The sequence below is a fragment of the Oncorhynchus clarkii genome, chromosome 9 (genome assembly GCF_045791955.1).
Source record: "Oncorhynchus clarkii lewisi isolate Uvic-CL-2024 chromosome 9, UVic_Ocla_1.0, whole genome shotgun sequence".
Taxonomy (NCBI): domain Eukaryota; kingdom Metazoa; phylum Chordata; class Actinopteri; order Salmoniformes; family Salmonidae; genus Oncorhynchus; species Oncorhynchus clarkii.
This window is the reverse complement of record NC_092155.1, coordinates 13,952,825-13,959,696: the sequence shown is the minus strand read 5'-3', so window position 1 is coordinate 13,959,696 and position 6,872 is coordinate 13,952,825. Positions and strand designations below refer to the sequence as shown.

Sequence of the window (6,872 nt, the reverse complement as noted above, 5' to 3'; positions counted from 1 at the left end):
AGTTCAAGTACAGAAGTTCATGTATGATGTTGACCTGTGGTGATTCTCACCTCAATGACCGTGTTGTTTTCCGTTAGCCTATACCCTGCCTTAGTCTGTTAACTCTCTCATTTTCCAAATGATTTAGCCTAGTATATAATACCAACAAAAAAAATATCAGTGGCCTTGAGTTCAGTTACAAGTGTTTGGGTCATTGAAGTTTCTGAGTTAGATGACTTTCACTATGAGAACATAGCAACTGACTGTTGATTAATACATCATATTTAATTTACAAATGTTCAAAAATAATGTCCACTTCCACTTTTTCTCTCTCCACATTACAGAGTATTTTGTGTAGATCGTTTACAAAACAATACAATTCAATCATTTTTAATGACACTTTGTAACATAAAATGTGAGACAAGTCAAGAAGTGTGAACTTTCTGAAGGTACTATAGATATTTAGTTGCCTAATACATTAGGTCCAGTTACGGCAGGACATGGGGTAAGAGTGTAATCTTGGGGGTAATCTATTGTAAGGTATCTGTTGTCGTGTCTTTGCTATGCCTGATTAAGTGATATGACATGGGGTTCATAATCCTCCCCCAACAGGCCATCGTCATTAAAGTGTATAACTCTTCTTCTATTCTGTCCTTAAATGATTCTCATATGCAGTGTAAAGGTCTCTGGCATCCCTCGTCTGATCAGTTCCCACTGAAGCTGGAATAAACAAAGGGGTTACATCATTTAGTAAATGTGTAAACGCTACATTCCTATCCTCTTCAAACTCCTTTCCACTTATTCGCTTCACTTTCCATCTTTACTCAGTATCCTTATTTGTTAAAGCAACCTTACACTGAAATCCCTTTGAGTGAGGTTATTCCTCATTCTATAATCATTTTTGGAGATTAATAATAATTCATTATTATATGATACTTTTGACAGTGACTCTCACCTGCTTCAAGATTTCAGATTCGGTAAGGTCTGTTGTCATGGTAAATTTCACCCTCAGTACCAACTTATATCCTGTAGAGACACAATGAGTCAGTAATACGAACAAGCATTAAAACAGACATACAGACAGACAGACAAACGTACTGTACTATAAGAAAAAAAGGAGACTTGACAGGGTTGACCACTATTACCAATTTCATTAGATATTAAGTAAAGTAAATCAGACCTACCAGACCTACTATTCATGGTGTACTGTCCTGCAGGTGGAGTTATAGTGCTCATTTGTGTAGTGTCGGGTAGCTCAGTAGTGGTTGTTGTATTAGGAGCTGTAGTTGTTGTAGTAAGAGTTGCAGTTGTTGTATTAGGAGCTGCAGTTGTTGTAGTAGGAGCTGCAGTTGTATTAGGAGCTGCAATTGTTGTATTAAGAGCTGCAGTTGTTGTATTAGGAGTTGCAGTTGTTGTATTAGGAGCTGTAGTTGTTGTATTAGGAGCTGTAATTGTTGTAGTAAGAACAGCAGTTGTTGTATTAGGAGCTGTAGTTGTTGTAGTAGGAGCTGTAGGTGTTGTATTAAGAGCTGCAGTTGTTGTATTAGGAGCTGCAGTTGTTGTAGTAGGAGATGTGGTTGTTTTATTAGGAGATGTGGTTGTTTTATTAGGAGCAGTGGTTGTCATAGTAGGAGCTACAGTTGTTGTGATTAGAGCTACAGTTGTGGTTAACTTAGCAGGAGCTGTTGTTGTCGTAATTGGATCTGTGGTTGTTGTATTAGGAGCTGCAGTTGTAGTTGTAGTAGGAACTGTGGTTGTTGTAGTAGGAGCTGCTGCTCCTGTTATTGTTGTTGTAGTAGAAGCTGTAGTTGTGGTTGTTGTAGTAGGAACTGTTGTTGTGGTTGTTGTAGTAGGATCTGTAGTTGTGGTTGTTGTAGTAGGAGCTGTAGTTGTGGTTGTTCTAGTAGGAGCTGTAGTTGTGGTTGTTGTAGTAGGAACTGTTGTTAACTGATTTGGATCTGTGGTTGTTGTAGTAGGAGCTGTAGTTGTGGTTGTTCTAGTAGGAGCTGTAGTTGTGGTTATTGTAGTAGGAACTGTAGTTGTGGTTGTTGAGGTAGGAACTGTTGTTGTCGGATTTGGATCTGTGGTTGTTGTAGTAGGAGCTGTAGTTGTGGTTGTTCTAGTAGGAGCTGTAGTTGTGGTTGTTGTAGTTGGAACTGTTGTTGTCGGAATTGGATCTGTGGTTGTTGTAGTAGAAGCTTCAGTTGTAGATGGAGCCTCAGTTATTGTTGTTGTAGTAGGAGCTGTAGTTGTGGTTGTTGCAGCTGCAGCTGTGGTTGTTGTGGTAGGAGCTACTGTTGTGGTTGTTGTGGTAGGAGCTACTGTTTTGGTTGTTGTAGTAGGAGCTGTAGTTGTGGTTGTTGTAGTAGGAGCTGCAGTTGTAGTTGTAGTAGGAACTGTGGTTGTGGTTGTTGTAGTAGGAGCTGTAGTTGTGGTTGTTGTAGTAGGAGCTGTAGTTGTGGTTGTTGTAGTAGGAGCTGCAGTTGTGGTTGTCGTAGTAGGAGTTGCAGTTGTGGTTGTCGTAGTAGGAGCTGCAGTTGTGGTTGTCGTAGTAGGAGTTGCAGTTGTGGTTGTCGTAGTAGGAGTTGCAGTTGTGGTTGTCGTAGTAGGAGTTGCAGTTGTTGTCGTAGTTGTCGTAGTAGGAGCTGTAGTTGTGGTTGTCGTAGTAGGAGCTCGTAGTAGGAGTTGTGGTTGTCAGTAGGAGTGCAGTGTGGTTGTCGTAGTAGGAGTTGCAGTTGTGGTTGTCGTAGTAGGAGTTGCAGTTGTGGTTGTCGTAGTAGGAGCTGTAGTTGTGGTTGTCGTAGTAGGAGTTGCAGTTGTGGTTGTCGTAGTAGGAGTTGCAGTTGTGGTTGTCGTAGTAGGATCTGCAGTTGTGGTTGTCGTAGTAGGAGCTGCAGTTGTGGTTGTCGTAGTAGGAGTTGCAGTTGTGGTTGTTGTAGTAGGAGTTGCAGTTGTGGTTGTCGTAGTAGGAGCTGCAGTTGTGGTTGTCGTAGTAGGAGCTGCAGTTGTGGTTGTCGTAGTAGGAGCTGCAGTTGTGGTTGTAGGAGCTGTAGTTGTGGTTGTCGTAGTAGGAGTTGCAGTTGTGGTTGTCGTAGTAGGAGCTGCAGTTGTGGTTGTCGTAGTAGGAGCTGTAGTTGTGGTTGTTGTAGTAGGAGCTGCAGTTGTGGTTGTCGCAGTAGGAGCTGTTGTTGTAGTAAATGGATTTGCGGTTGTCGTAGTAGGAGCTGCACCTGCAGCTGTGGTTGTTGTAGTAGGAGCTGCAGCTGTGGTTGTTGTAGTAGGAGCTGTTGTAGTAAATGGATCTGTGGTTGTTGTAGTAGGAGCTTCAGTTGTTGTTGCAGTAAGAGCCTCAGTTATTGTTGTTGTTGTAGGAGCTACGTCTATGGTTGTTGGAGCAAGAGATACACCTATAGCTGTGGTTGTTGGAGCAGGAGATGCACCGACAGCTGTGGTTGTTGTAGCAGGTGCCTCTGTTGCGGTTGTCATATTAGGATCTGTAGTTGTGCTTGTTACAGAGCAGAGTCTGCCTATTACTTGGAAAAAGATAACAATTATTAGGTAGCGTAACAATACTTTAATCCCAGGCACCAGAAATAGACTCAGGCATTTCTAAAACATCTGACATTTTTTTCCCTCAAGGTCACCACACATCATCATCCTGCAAAAAAAAAACACAAAAACATTTAGACAGTTCCATTGGGCTTTTGGCAGAAAATGTCTTCTGGAACATGTGAACTTTCCTGTGCCTTAATAATACACGTGTATGCCATCTGTAAATACAAATAAAATTGTTAAATTACGAGCATAGTAGTTTTTGACACAGAAAATACAGGAACATTCCTGCTTTCAATGATTGGCTGAGATGATGGAAGGGCTGGACATGCCGAGAAATGAGTTTGGATATGTCTGCCATGTAGCATGGTCTTATCTATTACATGAGCTGCTCAGTATGCAGCAAGTTAAAGCATACTGTTAGCTAGCTAGCTAATGTTAGCTGGCTGGCTCTCTAGCTAACGTTTTGTGAATGTCCTGTGTAGTAATATTATTTGTATCTCAGAAAGCCATTTGAATTGCTATAGATATCCTTATGTTGGCTAGCTAAAATTGAACCTATTTGGTTAGCTTTAGCTACTTGCAGGTTCATGCATGGTAGTATTGCCACGTTTGAAACAAGTGGGAAAAAACAAGAGTTCAAATCATGACATCAGTGAATTTCAGGTCGGAAAGTCAGAGCCCTAGAAAGAGGCCCGAGTTCCAGAGTTGGATGACCGTTCAAATAGTTTTTTCCAAATCCTAATTGTTTTGAATGCAGTTAGTTGGGATTATGGTTAGCTAGCTAGCTACATGTCCAAACAAAAGAAACCACTATGCAAACGACCCTTTCACTGTACCTTTTACACCTTCTATATCCTCTGCATGTGACAAATAAACTAATATTTTATTAGTTAACTAGGCAAGTCAGTTAAGAACAAATTCTTATTTACAATGACAGCCTAGGAACAGTGGGTTTTTTGCCTTGTTCAGGGGCAGAACGATAAGAGTTTTACCTTGACAGCTCAGGGATTCGATCTAGCAACCTTTCGGTTACTGGCCCAATGCTCTGACCACTAGGCTACCTTCTGCCTGTTTACCAGAAATTGTAATCTGAAGAACAACATAACCGGCACCAAAATCAGATTAGGATATAGGCCAAGGACCAGATGAAGTGTATTTTTGCTACTACTTTCACCATGTTTAGTCTTGAAATCTTTGGTAGTTTACTACACTGTGAATCCTTAAAGAGATAGAGATATGTGGGGCTAAGGCTTAAGAGTGTGTGAACAATGCTGAATGGGTGTAGACAAAGAAGAGCTCTCCAGTAGGTGTACTGTACCAAAATATTCACAGACCATTTTCTCAAAGGTGGGGTTACAAGTTCATCAACTTTCAAAGCATAATTCATTTCCCATTGCTCATCAACTGTGCAGTGCATGATATAACATATTATAGCTCTGAGTCTCTACTTTTATCCAATGTAAAAAAGAAAAAAAATGTAATTTCAAATTTGCAGCATAGGACCAGATACTAACCTGAAAAAATGATGATGAGAAACACTCCAAGTTCCATAGTTGTATTGGTATTCCCTCTAATACATGGGAGAAAAAACATGAATGAAATTCTAAATACATTTTAAACTATTATTAATTTAAATTATACATTTAAATAGTATCAAAAATACAAATTGAAATACTGAAGGTAGCCTAAACAGTAAGCAGTTAAAAATCTCATGATGTTTTTTTAAGTGAAATTTTTCTATCAATACAGTAGGCCTACCTGTAATTGACAATGTTCACTGTTCCGCACATTTACATTCTGATAAGTGCAGGTACTTTTAATGTATAGTATTTTATAGAATAATAGAAAATGTCTTACCAAAATGGTTGCTGTTGTCTTCCTCAGTGTTTAGGCTTCTGTGAGCTCCTCAACTGATCTGCATAAGCTTCTGTTCTATAATTTGTTCTCTGTCAGCTGGCATCCCAAATGGCACCCTATTCGCTATAAAGTGCACTACTTTGACTAGGAAATAGGGTGCCATTTGGAATGTACTCTCAGTCTCTGGCAGTTACAGTAACTACACAGTTCAACATGAAGAATAAACTACATTACAACACTATCAGGCCATCTGTCTGAATATATTTTTAAAAGTACAGACTCATAGATTCAAAATGGTATATCATACACTGTAGATGGAGGAAACAGGAAAGTTATACCGCTTTTGGAGTTGATAAACGTGTTATCCCACTTACGAAATAATAGGAGAAAATACCCTTGAAAGTGTTCACACTTGCTCAAGAGCTCTTCTATGAGTATGCCCATTCAGCATTGATCACACCATCTTATGCCTTAGCCCCACCCATCTATTTAAGGACTCACATGTGAGGACATGTACTAAAAACAGAGTGAGTAAGGTGGTGTAGTAAACCAGTGTTGAAAGTAGTAGCCTACAATAAGGAAAAACTCCAGGTAAAAATACACTTCATCTAGTCTTTGGCTTATATCAAATCAAACCAACGTTTATTTGTCATGCACACAGGATACAGAAGGTGTAAACGGTACAGTGAAATGCTTCTTTGCCAGTTCCTCCTCAACAGCACAGTATCAATATCAAAAATAGAAAACTTGTGAACAGAAAAGTATCAATATCAAGAAATAGAAGGGAAAAAGTCTTAATGCCAGTAGAGAAAGAACAAAAGAATATACACTAAGTAGAAAAACAATATCAACAACGGCGGCGGTGATAGAAGAAGTTATATGCATACAATCAGAAGTTATATGTATACAATCAGAAGTTATATGTATACAATCAGAAGTTATATGTATACAATCAGAAGTTATATGTATACAATCAGAAGTTATATGTATACAATCAGAAGTTATATGTATACAATCAGAAGTTATATGTATACAATCAGAAGTTATATGTATACAATCAGAAGTTATATGTATACAATCAGAAGTTATATGTACACAATCAGGGTAAAGTGGCTGAGCAGCTGGATTCATGTAAAACGTAGCAGCAGCGTATGGTGGTTGAGTGTGTGAGTGTGTGTGTTATGTGCGTGAGTGTTAAGAGAGAGGCATGTGAATGTGCATAGAGGCCGTGCAGATCGTCCAAGGGGGCAGGCAGACAGCTAGAAGAACATTGGTGGAGGGCTTGTGATGTCCATGGCCTCTCCCTGATCTAAAAGATAGGTTTTGTTGAGTTGTGTCCAGTCCAGGTGGTGATTGTACAGGCAGACCATCTCTGAAATTATGTGAAACAGTGCGGTTTTGGAACACTTTACATGTGATGATATTTCACATGAAGTTTCACATGTGGATTCCCGGTAACACTACTTGACACCCAGAATTAC

At 39.6% G+C, this 6,872-nt stretch overlaps 2 long non-coding RNA genes across 2 annotated transcripts; both read right to left on the bottom strand.

Moving 5' to 3' along the window:
- Positions 1-304: 304 nt before the first annotated feature.
- Positions 305-2,084, bottom strand: LOC139417102 (uncharacterized). Its single transcript, XR_011635156.1, has 3 exons — positions 1,164-2,084; positions 935-1,005; positions 305-699 (listed from the first exon to the last, which is right to left on the bottom strand). It is a non-coding gene; the product is annotated as an uncharacterized lncRNA (long non-coding RNA).
- Positions 2,085-2,701: 617 nt separating this feature from the next.
- LOC139417101 (uncharacterized) lies at positions 2,702-5,498 on the bottom strand. Its single transcript, XR_011635155.1, has 3 exons — positions 5,392-5,498; positions 5,049-5,104; positions 2,702-3,512 (listed from the first exon to the last, which is right to left on the bottom strand). It is a non-coding gene; the product is annotated as an uncharacterized lncRNA (long non-coding RNA).
- Positions 5,499-6,872: the final 1,374 nt, after the last annotated feature.